General features: G+C 32.9%; 1 long non-coding RNA gene and 1 pseudogene across 1 annotated transcript; both read left to right on the forward strand.

The window, feature by feature from the left end:
* The first annotated feature begins 3,645 nt into the window (after positions 1–3,645).
* Positions 3,646–18,065, forward strand: part of LOC131636328 (heat shock 70 kDa protein 18-like) — an 86,641-nt pseudogene continuing 72,221 nt past the window's right edge.
* On the forward strand, positions 10,627–13,236 carry LOC131636321 (uncharacterized). Its single transcript, XR_009294045.1, has 6 exons — positions 10,627–10,884; positions 11,011–11,201; positions 11,772–11,843; positions 12,002–12,071; positions 12,475–12,514; positions 12,628–13,236. It is a non-coding gene; the product is annotated as an uncharacterized LOC131636321 (long non-coding RNA).

Here is an 18,065-nt window from a genome sequence, read left to right on the forward strand (position 1 = left end):
TAGAATTGATAGATTCCTTGTGGCGGATAATATTGTGAGTAAATGGGGTATTGTTGGTCAATTGGTGGGCGATAGGGATGTGTCGGATCATTGCCCGATTTGGTTAATTGGTAATAAATCTAATTGGGGCCCAAAACCTTTTAAGGTTAATGGGGAGTGGTTCACGGATAAGAATTTTTTACCGTTTGTGGAGAAGTCTTGGAATGAGATTGTGGTGGTGGGGAGAGGAGATTACGTTCTTAAAGAGAAATTAAAAATTCTTAAAGAAAGCCTCAAATGGTGGAATATGAAAGTGTTTGGTAAATTTGACTTGGCGGTGGAGGAAGGGGTTCGAGGTATGAATGAGGGAGATGAGATGGTGGATGAGGCGGATAGAGGGGAGGCTTGTGTGGGAGAGGATGTTTTGAGGAGTAAACGTAGAGCCCAAAGTGACTTTTGGGTAAACCTTAAAATTAAGGAGAATATGTTGATTCAAAAGTCGAGATTAAAATGGTTGAACGACGGTGATTGCAATAGTAGATTTTTTCATAATGTTATGAAATCAAGGAGAATCCGTAATTATATTGGAACCATTGTTACCGATAGAGGAGTGGTGGAATCGGTGGAGGAGGTTAAGGAGGAGACTAAGTTGTTCTTTGAGGAGAAATTTATTGAGGCGGGGGGAAGAAGACCTACTTTGGAGGGTATTGCTTTTGAGAGGCTTAATCGGGTGGAGAAGGATAGCCTTGAAATTCCCTTTTCGGAAGAAGAGATTAAGGAGGCTATTTGGAGTTGTGATGGAGCTAGAAGCCCGGGCCCGGATGGGTATTCCTTTATGTTCATAAAGAATTGTTGGCATTTTATGAAAGCGGATTTTCTTAATTGTTTATCTTGTTTTTATAGGGAGGCTTTCCTATCCAAGGCGATTACTTCATCTTTTCTTACTCTCATTCCCAAAAACTCTAATCCTTTGGGTCTTAACGAGTATAGACCCATTTGCCTTGTCGGATGTATTTACAAAGTCATCTCCAAAATTCTAGCTTCGAGGTTGAAGAAAGTGCTTAGCTCGGTGGTGTCCGAATGCCAAAGTGCCTTCGTTCCGGGAAGACAATTATTGGATGGGGTACTAGTGGCTAATGAGGTTATTGATTTGGCTAGGAAGGATGGTAAAGGGTGTCTTCTTTTCAAAGTAGATTTCGAGAAAGCTTACGATAATGTAAGTTGGGACTTTCTAAGATTTATGCTTAGAAAAATGGGATTCGGTGTTAAATGGCAAAAGTGGATGGAGGCTTTGATTTTTGAGAGCAAGATGTCGGTCCTTGTCAACGGAAGTCCTACGGCCGAATTTGTTGTGAAGAAAGGATTGAGACAAGGGGATCCTCTATCTCCTTTCCTTTTTGTGATTGTAGCGGAAGGTTTGAGGGGGATGGTTAGGAAGGCGGTGGAATTGGGAGAATATGTTGGGTTTAATGTGAGAAGTAAGTGTAGTGTGGAGTTACTTCAATTTGCGGACGACACTCTTTTGATCGGTGAGGGAAGTTGGAAGCAAGTTTGGGCTATTAAGGCGATTCTAAGGGGTTTTGAACTTGTGTCGGGTCTTGGTATCAACTTTCACAAAAGTAAAATCATAGGGGTGAATATTGGTGAATCTTTCATGGAATGTGCCTCTATCTTTTTATCTTGTGGTAGAGAAGATAGCTCTTTCTCATTCCTTGGCATTCCGATCGGCATCAACCCTAGAAGGATATCTTCTTGGAATTTTATCTTGGATAAAATTAAAAAGAGGCTTTCGGATTGGAAAAATAGGAATCTTTCTTTCGGAGGTAGATTAACGCTTCTAAAATCGGTCCTTTGTAGCTTATCCATTTTTTGGATGTCTTTTTACAAAATTCCTAAGAAGGTTCAAAACGGAATTACTAAGTTGGAAAGAAATTTTCTTTGGGGAGGTGTGGGGGAGGAAAAGAAAGTTCATTGGGTCGATTGGAAGACTATTTGCCTACCGGTAGAGAAAGGTGGTCTCGGCATCCGAAGGATAAAAGATTTCAACATAGCTCTTTTAAATAAATGGAGGTGGCGGATTTTTTCGGGTTCGGATGCTCTTTGGTATAAGACATTGAAAGCAAGATATGGCGATATCAATATTAAAATGGCTTCGGGCGTTTGTTCTTCTAACGGGAAAGACTCGAAATCTATTTGGTGGGCGGATATTCTTTCTTTAAGCAATTCTTATGTGGAGGACCCTTTTATGGATAATTGTAAGTTTGTTTTAGGTGATGGATTTAATGTTTCTTTTTGGCACTCTAAGTGGTTGGAGGAGAAGAGTTTGAGGGAGATGTTCCCGGAGATTTACACTTGCTCAAGCTTGAAATTCGTGGCGGTGGCGGGGATGGGAGGATGGAGTTCAAATGGGTGGAATTGGGACCGGTTTGGTTTGGAGGTTGCTGGCAGCACAGAGGCGGACAGCATGGTCCAGCGCCTGCTGGCTGCGATTCAGCATGTGCAGCCGATTCCGGTTGCTCGGGACGGCGTCGTGTGGTTAGCGGAGATGGATAACGTGTTCACGGTACGTAGTTGTTACAATTTGTTCAATTTCTTTCATCTTCCGCGTGGACCGGATCTTTTCCTTGCTAAAGTTTTTTCTCTCATTTGGAAATTGGTGATTCCTATTAAAATCAAGTTTTTCGGATGGAGGGTCTTGCTTGATAGGCTACCGACTAGGGACTTACTCATTGGTAGAGGAATTACTATTTCTTCCCCGAATGTTTGTAGTTTTTGCGAAAGGGAGGAGGAGTCTTTGTCTCACATTTTATTTTCTTGCCGGTATACTAGTTTGGTTTGGAAAGAATTGGCTTTGTGGATTGGTTTTACCGACTATGTCTTTGTGGATGTTTGGAGTAGTTTCTACTCTTGGTACTCCTTTTGTAAAAAGAGGAAAGTGAAGCGGGATAGGGAAGGTATTTTTTGGCTAGCTATTTGTTGGGCTATATGGAAGGTGAGGAACGGAATAATTTTTCGGAATGATACTTGGAATGTTTCCGATATCATTTGGAGCATCAAAGAGCTTATTTGGAGATGGTCTTTCATTGGGAAAATTACCCGAACCAACTACAATTTCTATGAGTTTATCAATAATCCTTTATTGTATTTGTCATAGGTAGTATTTGGTGTGTAATTTTCTTCGGAGTTTTTGTTTCATACTCCGCCTTTTGTAATCGTGATCGGTGTTAGAACTCTTTGTTCTATTTATGAAAATCTTGATTAAAAAAAAAAAAAAAAAAAAAAATTCATTTCATATGTGCCTAACCTTGACTATAGAAATAAAGTTTGAGGAACATGTATACATATATGTAAGTTTGTATAAAATGGAAATTTGATAAACAAACTTAAACCCACAAAACAAAAAGTTGACTTTGGCTAATAAAAAAAGCACTTATAAGTTGTATATAAAAAACCTAGGCGAATTCTTAGATACGGAGTGTTCACCAACAAACAGAACCTAACGGAACCATTTCAAAATCTCCGTGTATAACAAATATACCGAAATAGGAGGTGGAGTTATTGAATTTGGTTTTGGTTATACAAGAGCGTATTCCACCGACTACAAGTTATTGTGAACTTTGATTTTCAATCATTAACCGTTTAGACTTCCAGCGTTTTTGAGTTCACATGGCAAAAAAGTATGAAGGATGTGCAGTGGGGATAGACCTTGGCACAACATATTCTTGTGTGGCTGTATGGCTTGACGAACACAATAGGGTTGAGATTATTCACAATGATCAAGGCAATAGAATTACACCTTCTTTTGTTTCTTTCAAAGATGATCAAACCCTCATTGGTGATGCTGCTTTCTATCAAGCTGCTTCTAACCCTACCAACACCATCTTTGGTAAATTTATACTCTCTATTATACTTAATTGATCTAATGTTACTAATATTATCAACTATATAAAATTATTATATTGTGGTTGCAGATGCTAAGAGATTAATAGGTAGAAAGTTTAGTGAATCTGTTATTCAAAATGATATGAAGCTGTGGCCTTTCAAGGTCATTGCCGGTGACGATGACAAACCCATGATTATTGTTAAATACAAGGGTGAAGAGAAACAATTTTGTGCTGAGGAAATATCATCTATCTATGGTTCTCACAAAGTTGCGAGAAGTTGCAGAAAAATTTGTAGATTTCCCAGTTATCAATGCTGTTGTCACTGTGCCGGCTTATTTCAATGATTCCCAACGAAAAGCCACTATAGATGCCGGTGCCATCGCCGGCCTTAATGTTATAAGGGTAATCAATGAACCAACAGCTGCTGCTCTTGCATATGGCCTTAACAAGAGAACAAAATATCTTGGTGAAAACAATATTTTTGTCTTTGATCTTGGTGGTGGCACTTTCGACGTGTCTATCCTAACAATAACAGACAAGGTCTTCCAAGTTAAGGCTACTGCCGGAAACAGTCATCTAGGAGGAGAAGATTTTGATAATGGTTCGACTACTTTGTCAAGGAACTAAAGAGAAAGAACAAAATTGATATTACTGTTAATCCAAAAGCGTTGAGGAGGTTGAGAACTGCATGCGAAAGAGCAAAAAGGACGCTCTCTTTTGCTACTGCCGCCACTATTGAGGTAGACTACTTATTTCAAGGCACAGACTTTTCTTCGTCTATCACTCGTGCCAAGTTTGAGGAAATCAATGAAGATCTTTTCAAGGAGTGTATGAAAATAGTTGAGAGTTGTCTTGTGGATGCTGGGATGAATAAGAGTAATATAAATGATGTTGTGATTGTTGGCGGGTCTTCTAGGATTCCCAAAGTGCAACAACTATTGCAGGAATTTTTCAACGGAGAGGAATTATGTATGAACATCAACCCTGATGAGGCTGTTGCTTATGGAGCAGCTGTACAGGCAGCTTTGTTGAGTGAAGGCTTTAGAAATGTTCCAAACTTGGTGTTGCGTGATGTTACACCATTGTCTCTTGGTATGAAAGTAATAGAAGATGTAATGAGTGTAGCGATTTCTAGGAACAGTTGTATTCCCGTCACGATGACAAGTTGTTTTCAAACAGTTGAAGATAACCAATCCCGCGTCTTGATTGAGGTTTATGAGGGTGAGAGATCTAGAGCCAGTGATAACAATCTACTCGGTTCTTTTGAACTTTCTAACATTCCTCCTGCACCTCGCGGCTATAGTTTCAATGTATATTTTGCTATAGATGAAAATGGTATTTTGACTGTTTCTGCTACCGATAAATCCACCGGCAATATGAATGAGATTACTATAACCAACTACAAAGAAAGTTTATCTACTAAAAATATTAAAAAAACGATTGAAGATGCCGAGAAGTACAAAGTGGAAGATGAGAAATTTTTAAGGAAGGCCGACGTAATGGAATCATTAGATTTAAGTGTTTATAATATGAAGAATGCTTTAAAGAAGGATGTTAATTTAAAGCTGACCGCTCAAGAACGCGAGGACATCAACAATGCAATGACTGTTGCCATGAATTTGATTGATGAGAAGAGCGTAGAGAATGATATTGATTTTCTTGAGGGTCATCTGAAGAACATGGAGAACCTGTTGGAACTCATTAAAGCCAAACCCAGCATTGAGAAGAACCACACATTTTCTTTTTTTAGATTTCTTTTTGGTTAATGTCTTAGTTTTGAGCATGTTTTTTGAATTGTATCTGTTTTGTGTCTTATTTTTAAATTTTATTTTAATTACATTTTGCAAAACCATGCTTCAAGATTGAGATGCCTCTCAGGCTCTTGTGCTATAGTTTATAATATTTTTTTATTCTTCAGTTGAGCAAATAATCTTTGTGCTTTGAGTTGAAAGGTTGAAACCATCTTTAGAGCTAGAACTCAACTCTTTTGCTGTTTTACTTTATTTCTATATAGTCTTATCATTTTAATCAGAAAGCTAAGAAATTTTTTTCTTTTTTATTTGAACTTTGTTTGCACTTTGTCCTGAAATCTATTATTTATTATCTATTTATAGTTAATTAAAACAGACTCTCAAATGTTGGCCAAACGGGCTTTGGCTAATATGCATAAGGATTTTCTTTATGCACCATGCATAAGCCTACATAAGCCATTGGATCATGTTTTTTTTATCCAGTATTGAGTATTGAGTATTGAGTGGTGAGTATTGAGTATTGAGTAATAACAATTGATATCTAGAATTTGATCCAAGGGTCCATAATAATCTATGCATGGTGCATAGATTTTTATCTATGCACATTAACTGCACCCGGCCAAACGGTTGCTGCGATGCACATTGCGGTCATTGCGGCGTGAATTTTGATTTGGACATATTTAAAAAACACCATTAAAAAACTCTTAAAGTTTATATTTTACATTACAAATCACATGTAAATTGAGTTTTTGGACTCTCAAATGTTGAGTAATGATGAAAATATGTGAAGAAACATGGGTGAAGGTACTTCATGCGAATATTAGTTTTGTCAGACATGTGATTACAATTGTTGTCTGATGCGGATCCAGAGGCTACCGCGTCAGCAATATTGCGGCTGCAATTGCGGAACGCAATTTAAAACCATGACTTCATCATAATTTTATTTCATGTATTCTAAATTTTGCAACGTCCAAATAAGTCTTTGGTAATACCTCTCAAAATACACAGTAGAAAATATTTCTTCTCTATTGAGTAACTCTCACATATCCAATTTATTGTTATTTTAATTTTAATATTTTTTTAATATTACTGTTGTTGTGGTTCATAATATTTTATAAAACATGATGATGAATGTGGGATATCTTCCTACTGCACCAAAAATTGTTGTGGTTCATAATATTCTTGTCATGTTACTCATGTTAATAACAACCAAGGGATGCTTTGCATATAATATGAATTTAAGAAAAAAATGTTGATTAAAATCAACAATAAAACAAGATTGTATCCGGTATATTTTGATCATATAAGAGATAGATATATTAAAAAGCATCTCAGATAGGATTTACCCAATTGAGCACTCGATCTCAAAACGTCCTTAAATTTAACCTTTTTAGAATTGGTCACTAGATTTATAGAAAGTATATACAACAACGCCGCGGTTATCACGCTCTTTGAAGGACCGGGTAATATCTCTAAGGGTGCGTTTGATTTGTAAATTATGAAGTACTGGACAGAACAGTACTAGACAGTACAGAACAGTAAAAAATTTTTTTCCTTGTTTGGCTGACGTGGCTTGCTTATTGAATATTATGCTTAATAATTCTAAAAAAATTGTCTCCCATGAGCACATGGATATAAACCAACCCCCAAACCACTAAACCAATTCGTTTTAATTGAAATAAGATTGCTCCTGTTATACTGGGGAAAAATCAAATCTCGCTACTATTGCAGGGGGGTGAAAGCCATTTAACCCTATTATTTATTGATATATAAAATATAATATTTATGAATCAAAATATTAAATAATAAGGAGAAAAAAAGATGAAGAAATAATTTTTTTACTCTACTTTGTTTAATATATTTATGCAGCAGACAAAATAATATAATTTCTTATATAATATTTTTTTATTAATATTTTTGAATCAAAATATTAAATAATGAGAAGAGAAGAAAAATAATAAATTGAGATTTTTTTTCTCTACTTTATTTGATATGTCAATGAACCGAATAAAAATAGTATAATTTTTATTATAACATTTTTTTTATACATAACATATTAATATTATATTTATGAATTAAAATATTAAATAATAAGAAAGAGAGTGAAAATTAATTTTTTGATATTTTGTTGATAATTAGTGCTTGGGACAAAAAGTTGTGCCATGGTTTAGTGGGGGACAAGAAATTATGATTTTGTCCAGTACCTTGTTATATTTTTTGTCCAGTACCATGATTAGTTTTTGCATCAAATAGAGTACAAAAAAAGTTGTCCTGTCTTATACCTCGTTTTTTACCAAATCAAACGCACCCTAAATTCAATGCAAATATTGTTTTATTTTTGTATTAAATTTTTTTAATATATTACCATGCTTGTTTAAAACAACCGTGATGATATTTTTAATCTTTCATAAATTTGAATTTCAGCATTGTAATTTCTTCAGTATTTTAGTTGCGCCTGTCTTTTTAATTAATTTCTAGATGAAAAATAAAAGTGATGTCACCATGGTTTATAATTTTAATTTTTAAATGCCTAAAACCTAGGACTTTCTTAGTTGCGCTTATATTTTTAAATTTTTAAATGCCTAAAACCTAGAACTTTTTTTTATAAAATTACTTTAAAATAAATCATATATTACCACGTTTTTCAACCATAACGAAACAACACAATTTTCAACCAACAACACCTTTTTCATCCTACTTCATTGTTTTAGGCTTACATACCGTCGAAATGGAAGATGATACCAACTTCATCGTTCTTGGCTTACGTACCGTCGAGGAGGAAGACAAAGAATATGATAATTTTTTTTATTTATCCATCACGTTTCTGGTACATAAACGTTTTTCCCCATGCATCTACAGTAAACTTCATTTTCCAATGTGTTTTTGTTTATGTTGTTGATGATGATACTATGAGTAGGCTTTCTATGTTTCTCCATTATGTTTGTGTTTATGTTGTTGATGATGATATGTTGTTTATGATCATAAATACAGTCATTGTTGTTGGTTTTATTGTTCACGTATTTGTTGTGGTTGATGCCACTCTGTTAATGATACTTTATTGTTATTGATATCATTGTTTTTTATGTCATTGTGTTAATAGTGTCATTGTTGTTGATGATGTCATTATTATTGTTGATGATGCCATTATTATTGTTGATGATGTCATTATTCATGACAATTGATCAATAAGCCAGTAATATTGAACAATTATATTGCATCAGTTTTCATTACATTGAAACTTAGTTTATGACAACATAGATCTTGATAGTTACATACCAAAAGAATCCTTAGTTCATACATATCAAAATGACAGTTACGTACCAAAATGGAACTTAGTTCATACATACCAAAAATGACACAACATAGTTCATTACACCAAAATACAAAGACAAAACATAAATGCCATAGACTGAACATAACATAAATGATATTTTTGGGTAGGTTGTGGTGCTTCTGAGCAGTGTCCAATTTCTTGAGTAGGTTGTGTTGCACCCTTTGACTTCTTATTCTTTCCCTTTTCAGTTGCAGTTTTTTTGCTTCTTGGTCTTATTGCCACCCTTTGTAGTTTTATTCTTTTAGGTTTTATTGCCACCCTTTGACATGGCCCTATCTGCTGCCCTCTTTCCTTTGCATGTTCTCATGTTATGTCCCATATATTCACATTTGTGACATGTTACTGTTACAAGCTTCCTTGGTAGAACATGTGAGATTTTCGGTTCATCAGTAGATTTGTTCCTCATCGTCCTGGGGTATTCAATTGCCCTTCTAATCATAGGTGGATTGACTATTAATGCATCACCTATATGCTATAGTTGGGGTCCATTGGTGGGGTAATTGATGTGTGAGTATATTTTCTTAAAAGTTGATTTCCTACACAAAAGGAACACAACTTAATATCTAGTACATATGATACACACAATAGCATGATAGAATATGCAACATATTTCATACATACTTGTAATACATGATATGGAATGGCTACAACGGATACCATATTTTAATTTTATAAATTATTTTAACGATAATAAATCTAATTAGTAATAATAATAAAAATTAAAGAATATCATTTTTAAAATAACAAATGAAAATATAATATTTTTTTGATGTTTTTGCACACTTAATAATAATTCACAAGTCAATATATTTATATACAAATTCATAGTTAAATAATAAACAACAAATTATACAAATATAAAATAAATCTAATTTTTGGGTTGTTACAAATTGACTTGAAAGATTAACCTTTTCACCCTCTGAGGAGTTAGGTAGAAATTTAATTTTTAAATGTTAATGCAAAAGATTAAGTTTGTGCACTACAAGAAAAATGTGTTTTAGCTTCAAACTTTTAGCGTCGGCCCCGACTCCGACGCTACTAGCGTTAACTTTGCGTCATAAATAGCAGACTCTAACTAGTTTGTTTAATTAATATTTTAAAATTTTAATATTTTAGTTTTAGCGTCCGCCTAAACTGACGCTACATTGTTTATTAAATGTTTATTTTATTTTAGAAACGGCTTATTCCAACGCTAGATTAGCTCCCAAAATTTATTTTCCCGCTTATGTTTCGTTTCCCCCCACCCCCACTCTTTCATTTCCCTCCCACCTTTTTTTATTTTCTATAAAACAAAATTAAAATATAAAATAAAATTCTTTTTTCCTTTTCAAAAACAAATCAAAATAGATTATTCTTTTTTATATAATTATTATTTTAAATAATATTTAATTTTTAAAATATGATTTGTAGTATAATTTTTATTTTATTATCTTTTATTTAATAAAATTAATTTATAGAGTCTTTCAATAAAATATTTAAATAATTTTAACTTTTATATAACATTAAATTTAAAACTTTAATTACACTATATTAAATTTGAGAAATCTCTTAAATAATTTTAAAAAATTTATTTAATTCTTCTTTATACAAAATTTTCTTTTATTTTTTTGATTATTTTCATTTTCTTATTTGTTTTATTTTTCTTCATACAAAAAATACCTAAAATATGGAAGACATTTCATACGACCAGAAAGAAAACCTTTCTCTCCAATTGATTTTCTCACTCCCACTCCTTTTAGGGTTTCTAAAATCTTCAGATTCTGATACGTTTTTGGGGCTTATTATTAGAATGAATCTGGATTGAAGTCGACTTGAACTCAACTTGCCGCCGTAGCAGTTGGAGTTAGTCGTCGGCCACCGCTAAACACCGAGGAATGAAACACTGATTAATTACATCGTACCAAATCTCCACTCAGCGGCGCCCTTAACAGAACAGGTACTTTTAGGTTTCGAGTTTGAATTTCGAGTTTATAGAAGAAATTAATTTTCCATTGAATATGAAACTGCAAATTTAGGTTTTTATTTTTATTTTTTAATTATATGCATTTTTTTCATTTATCAGATGAAGATTAAGAAACAAAGTAGGCAGCAAAAGACTTTGACGATTTTCACAATTTGTTTCGGTTTCCATGAGCCTTACAAAGTTCTCTATGATGAAGCATTTGTGCATCAACTTATTGTGAATCGTATAACCTCTACTGATACGGCTCTTGCCAATAGTCTTAGTGCTATAGTCAAGCTTTACAAATCAAGGTCTTTGTTTTGAGTTCTTTTTGGATTGTTTTGTTTTTTATATTTTAATGTTTTGTGTTGTTAATTTTGGTTTTCGATTGAATGGATATATGTTCTAGAATAAGCATCACAGATTCAACTTTTATTTGTTCAAAAGAAAGAACGAGATCTCGTTATCGATTTGAATATGGCCACCGTTGAAAATTCCTCGGATCGTATCCTTGTTAGTTGTTTAATTTAATTTCTGTATTTTTCATTTCTTGATCTATTTTTCTGAACTATTAATTGGATTATATTGGTTTCATGTATTTGATGTGATCTGAGGGGTTAATGTGATATTTTCAACGAATGATTTATTTAAGTGTGCTGCGTGTGTTTGTGATGCTTTTTTTTGTATATTTTTACATGATTTTTTTTATTGAAGTTGATTGTATCAAGTTGAATCAAAGTTTTGGATTTTAGGGTGTTCATAATCCTGTTTTTTGCTTGTCTTTGAAATTAGATGTTGCGAGTTTCTCTTTATATTTCAATTTCATATTTTATGAATTAGTACCTGCTTGATAGTAATTTTTTGTTTTACTTATATTACAGGATGAGATATTCTCCTCATCGTTCGCATCTGTTATGTACTTGAAGGTTAACAATTTCCCTTCACAAAACTAGGTTCTTTCTTTATTTACTCCATTGCTTTCAATTGTTTCTTTCTTTCTTATGTTGCCAATTAGTGATTACTAGTTTGCTTGTTAATGGAGAACATTTTTATTTGAACTACTTTGGACCCTGTTTGCAATTACTTATGTATTGTTATATTTGCATCTTAGGTACTATATAAACCAAATTCTAAAGAAGGCATTTGAAGTGGCTCCTGCTGATCCACCTCAATATGTAGTTGTAAGAAACTAGATTATTTTAATATGATTGATTGTTACTGCCACCATTTTTCTGTTAGTCATGTTTTGTCGTGATGTATAAATATTCGTTGGAATTTGTGACTCCACATTCTTCTATTTGTGGCATGGTAAGGTAATCATGTATTGGGTTATTAACACAAATAGTTATATCGTATACTAGGGACTTCTGTTTCATACATACAAGAGACTGATCCAAGAAAATGATACAAGAGTAGTCTTTATTTCAAGTTGTGCAATTTTTTTTAGAAAGCTTGGGATATTGGTGTGTGAATGATTCATGAAAATTCATCCATTGTTTGAAAGTTGGATTAGCACTTACAGCTGTTTCACTTTTCTACTATTTAAAGCCTTTGTATGACGGAGTTTGAATAAATGTTATGTAGGCCATCATGACCGTGATCGTCACCTTCGAATGCATGACCGGTACGTAGTGCTAGCATCGTTAAAATTATGAGACAATTTATCTTTTCCATACCGAAACCTTTTGATATATATAAATATACTTATATGTCAATAATATGTGTTAATTTTTGCAGGTGATACAAGATATAAAAGTATAAACAGAAATTGTGAAACTACCTTGCTGGGCTTCTAGCCTTTTTGGTGTACATTGGGCTGCTGGTATAGCAGGAGATCAATGGGAACCTAAAATTGTTGGAATCTCACTCTTTCTATTAGGTATATTATTATTATGTTTACAATTAAATGTATAAGGTGATTACACATTATGGATCTTAACTGATTACATTATAGATCCATTGTCAACTTAGCTCAGTTGGTAAATATATGAAAAAAATACAAGTATATCTTAAGCTCAAAACCAATTGATGTACTAGAGTTTTTATTATATTTTTTCCAGCTAGTGACCTCTTTGATGCATTTACTATGATTTTCGTCATTTGTTCTTAATGCGAGTTAATTTAAGTACATGCAAACTAACTTTGTCAAAGGATGATGCTAATATGAATATATTGCATTAAATATTTTTGTTTACCAACTATACTTTAGGTCTGTTAAAAGTAATTAATGGAAGATTTACTTAAAACTATACTTGACCATACAAAGTTCTAGTGCTCTTCGTGATTAATTAAGGTGCTATATAGTGCTATATAGTTTGGTTAATTTCCTACCACTTATTTAATTAAATATATTTGTCCTATTCTAATTCTCTAGAATAAGTTAGTTTATATTCTATTAGAGCTCTTTCACAATTGCACAATTGAATACATTATAAGCAGTTCAATTTGTCATTTATTAGGTGTAAAATTGGAATAAATTGTGAAGGGTTTTTCGACAGGTACTTACCTGTCGTTTATACGTTTATACTTTGTAGAGTTCATAATAATATATACTATGTTGACAAAACCCTTCAAACATTATTGTTGTGTTTTTTATTCATTTTGTGTAAATATTATTTTTGCTATGTTATAGAAATATTGATTGTAGAAGAGTTGTGGTTTATAAAACAGAATTAAACATAAGTGTATCTCAAGTAATGAAGAATACTAGAATCAATTATTTGTTGACCATTATTGATTACTCATTGTAGATCTACACAAGTTTGATATCATGTGTTGATATTTTAATGTGATAATAGTAAGTATGAAATTGAAAATAGATTTTGCTAATATATCAATTCATTGTGGATTGAAACAGGTTGGTAAATAGGTTTTGGTAGGTCCTAAAGAGAGAAATTTTAGAGCAGGTTCCTACCCAACCAGGATTTGGAAGGAAAAATAAATAAGGTAGCGTCGGTTTAGGCTGAAGCCCCAAATACACGTAATGAGTTAGTGTCGCAAAAAACTGACGCTACGGAACACGTATGATAGTTAGTGTCGTTTAAGGTCGACGTTATTGTAATTATAGTGTTGGAAGCGGCCGACGCTAAGCATAAAACATATTTGTACCTTAGCGTCGGCTTTGTGTATTAGCGTCCGTTTAGCGTTTCATTTAGCTGACGCTAGTATTAGCGTCGGATGGACGCTACGTCTTGCTTCCAGGTTTGAGGCGTCTCCCCCGACCATGACGCTAGGCCGACGCTAGCACTCATTAGCGTCGGTTTTTGACCTTTTAGCGAGGGCTTTTGGCCGACGCTAAAATGCAGTTTTCTTGTAGTGGTGATTGCTCTTGAAACTAGCAAAATTTAAAGTTTGAGCTTTAGGTACAAGAGAACATTTTTGTTATGCGATTTGTAATGTGTCGGATTTGTGTTGGGAAATTAAGTTGAAGGCTTGGAAATTGACTATTTTAGGAGATATTTCTCATTCCAAATCTAATTTTTATGAGTTTTGTAAGGATCTCACTTCTAATTTTGCTTAAGTTGTATTTAGTTTGGAATTTCTCTTTTCCAGTTTCTCCGGATCTTTTGCAATCGGGCTATGAGTACCCCTAGTGCTCTGAGTAATAGATCCCTTGCTTATTAAAAAAAATAGAGAACATGTTTACCAAAATTAAAAATAGCAAAGATAAAATGACTTATTAAACAAAAGCATAAAAAGTTATTCTATAGAAATCTTGAATTGATAATTGATATTATGTTTAGGATGATTGTTAAACAAGTGGAAGAATGAAAATTAGTAGGTACTTTACTCAAAATTTGAAGCATACTATCCAAAAATATACCACATTAACATACACCTCATTATAACCTTAAAAGAACTCAATAATGTGTACTCAGAATCTTATTTATGATTGACTTTTAATTTTTTTTAAGGTTATGGTAAATAATTATTGTGAGTTGATTGAGTGATTACCATATTATTCCACTTGAGTGAAAAGGTTAGAACACTACTACAAAAAACACATGTTATGTCGGACGCGAAGGAGATATTATCTCGGTGGTACAGGTGAGGTAACAAAGGGTGTCATGAAAACTTGTCATTTTATCCATCAGTTTCTGATTAACCGAAGTATAGTTAAAGTGGTATGTGGTTTGATTCCTAGCAACAACTTTTTATATTTTCAAAAGTAGCACCACATACTTCTCGATTTAGGACCAAAATCGAAAGAGAAAAATAATTGTTTTTTATATATAAATTACATTGTTTACCGAGAATATAACAAAATTAAATTGCTTACACAGAATATTACATTGTTTACACAAAATATTATATTGTTTACACAAAATATTAAAGTAAAAAAATATATATCAAATTTTAAACATGTTCATCGTCATCACTGTTGACTGGGACAGACAAGTGTTGAGGTATGGTGTGGCTATAGCCACACCAAATTATATATATATATATATATATATATATATATATATATATATATATATATATATATATATATATATATATATTAAAAATAATTTTTTAATTTAAATATTATTCTTTCTTTAACTATCCTCTCTCGCAGTTTTACATTTTTTCTCCCTCTTAAACCTCACCACCAGCATTGTAAAAACTGATCGGTCATAAAATACACTACAAGAAAAAAGGTCTCCTGCCACGCCCAGGAAATCGAGGCTATATGCAAAATAACCGTGGCGTAACGCTGAGGCCACGGTTTGGCCACAGAAATCCAACTGTGGAGTATGCGGCCGTGGCCTAAAGTAAAGTCCACGGTTTTTTGGTATAGACCACGCCTTTTTGATAACCGTGGCTTTTTTAGGCCACGGTTTAGGTAGCTTGATTAAGGCCGCGGTTTGTATTTGCCATGACTGCAAAACTGTGGCTATATGGTAAAGCCACGGTTTCAATTTAACGTTTACGACACAATATTGGTTCAAGATATAGCCACGGTTTGGTTATCACCACCTATTTAAAACCGTTGTTAAATGTTATGCTTTCTAAACCATTTATCTTGCCACGATTTATTTCTGTATCATTACATAAATATTTCATTTTATATATATATATATATATATATATATATATATATATATATATATATATATATATATATATATATATATATATATATATATATATATATATACATACATACATATATACATACATACATATATATATATATATATATATATATATATATATATATATATATATATATATATATATAATGTTAAAATATACGAATACTAGCATTTCTTAGGATCCATGTAGTAAGAAAAACTACCAATACTACTAATATAAAATGACCTTTTAACCTTTCACTAAATTACAGAAAAACTACTAATACTAGCATTTCTTAAGATCCAGGTAGTAAGAAAAAGACTTCCAACGTACACACAAGAGTTCACATTATCTAACAAGGTCATGGATGACTAGGAGAGTACGCTTGTTGTGCTAGAGAGGATGACATTGCCGGTGAGTTTGATAGAAAGATGTTGGTTGTGTGAACATCAGAAAAGTTGACAAATAATATATTTAAAATCAAAACACTCATGTGCCAGAATGAAAAGAAAACCTCAGTCAAAAATATAGAAGAATAACATCCTCAAATTCTAAAACAACCAAAAGCATATAAAACTTCTAGGTCATTCTTTGAGCAGCTTCCTTGGCAATGAGTCTTTCCTTGGCCTTAGTTTTTGCTTGAGATTTGGAACCCATGATACCGCCACCCCACTTCTTCCTGTATTCCTCATACTTGTCGTTGAAGTTAGCCTGAAAAAAAACAAGACATTATAGATTAGTTAAATATAACAAACTATTCAAAATTTAGAATATGAAAATGTAAATGAGAATATAAGAATCAAAGCTTTTAAGTTCAACCACCTTAATGGCTTCTAGGATTCTGCTGAATTCCATTTTGTCTTCATTCTTGACAGTTGTCAAGCACAAAACTGCAGCAGGTTTAACAATTCATTTTTATAGGCTACATTTATTATTATTTTCAAATGTATAAGGATCCATCTATTTTTTAATGATGTAAGATATTAACATGTAGATCATGAATCCTCCTAACAGTTCAAAAAAACAAGGGAATGCATAGATAAAAAATAACATCTCAAGAGACCCCCTTGATCATTCTAAAGTCCATCAAAGAAACCATTTTAACACAATCTTGTGCATAAACCCATAAGGGAAGTAAGAGAGGGTTTAATTGGAAATAAAAAGTACAGAATCATTACCTTTTCATACATCTTGATGGCTGGTGCATTTGATGCTCTCACAAATAGATCAACAAAGTAGGCTTTGTCACTGCAAAATCAAATTCTAATTAATATCAAGACCTCCTCACACACAATGATTAGGATGCTGATAACACATTCAAGAATCTCACCACAAATTCATCCCCCAAACCCAAAATCAACATATTTAATCTCTTGTTCCACATAATCCTATTCAATATATTGAGATTAAAATAACTGATCCATTACAATACAACTAATCCTCGACAAAATTTAAGCAAATTGTAGTATAAGATGTATAAACTTGAATGAGACTAATTGATAATTAAAAGGATTGCATGCTCATCTATTTAGGCCAATTAAACAGATTAGAAAAAAATTCTAGTCAAGTTCAAAATTAGCTAGCCATGTAAATAACCAAAACCACAACCTTCGACATCCAAGAGAATTTATACAAAACAAATAGGAAGAGAAAATATCAATTAAAAACTACTGCTAACATACAAACCTCCAATTCATCCATAATGGAAGTCGTTGTGCGTTCTTGATGAAATTGTACTTTCTCTATCACCACATGCTCAAGCTTCAACTTGCTGAAAGCTATTTTCAACATTCAACCCTGTAAAAGGACCATGCTATGCTCATCTCAAAATTACAAGCCATTTGTTACATGCCGTACAAATATAATATACTGCCAAATACCTCTACTGATTGTGCAGTTGCAAGCCTGTAAACATGAACAAGCTTTGTTTGAACAATTCTATGACATCTATCCATGGCCTGCAAATCCATTTGAGGATTCTGGAATTCAGCGAAATCAGTACAACAAAGTCATAAGCAGATTGCAAGGTAAATACTGTAAAGCAGGAAAAAGTCAAAAAGTACCCAGTCACTGTCATAAAGAATGCAAGTTACCAGACAAAATATTTAATTTCC

Source organism: Vicia villosa, unplaced genomic scaffold (genome assembly GCF_029867415.1).
Source record: "Vicia villosa cultivar HV-30 ecotype Madison, WI unplaced genomic scaffold, Vvil1.0 ctg.001698F_1_1, whole genome shotgun sequence".
Lineage (NCBI taxonomy): Eukaryota > Viridiplantae > Streptophyta > Magnoliopsida > Fabales > Fabaceae > Vicia > Vicia villosa.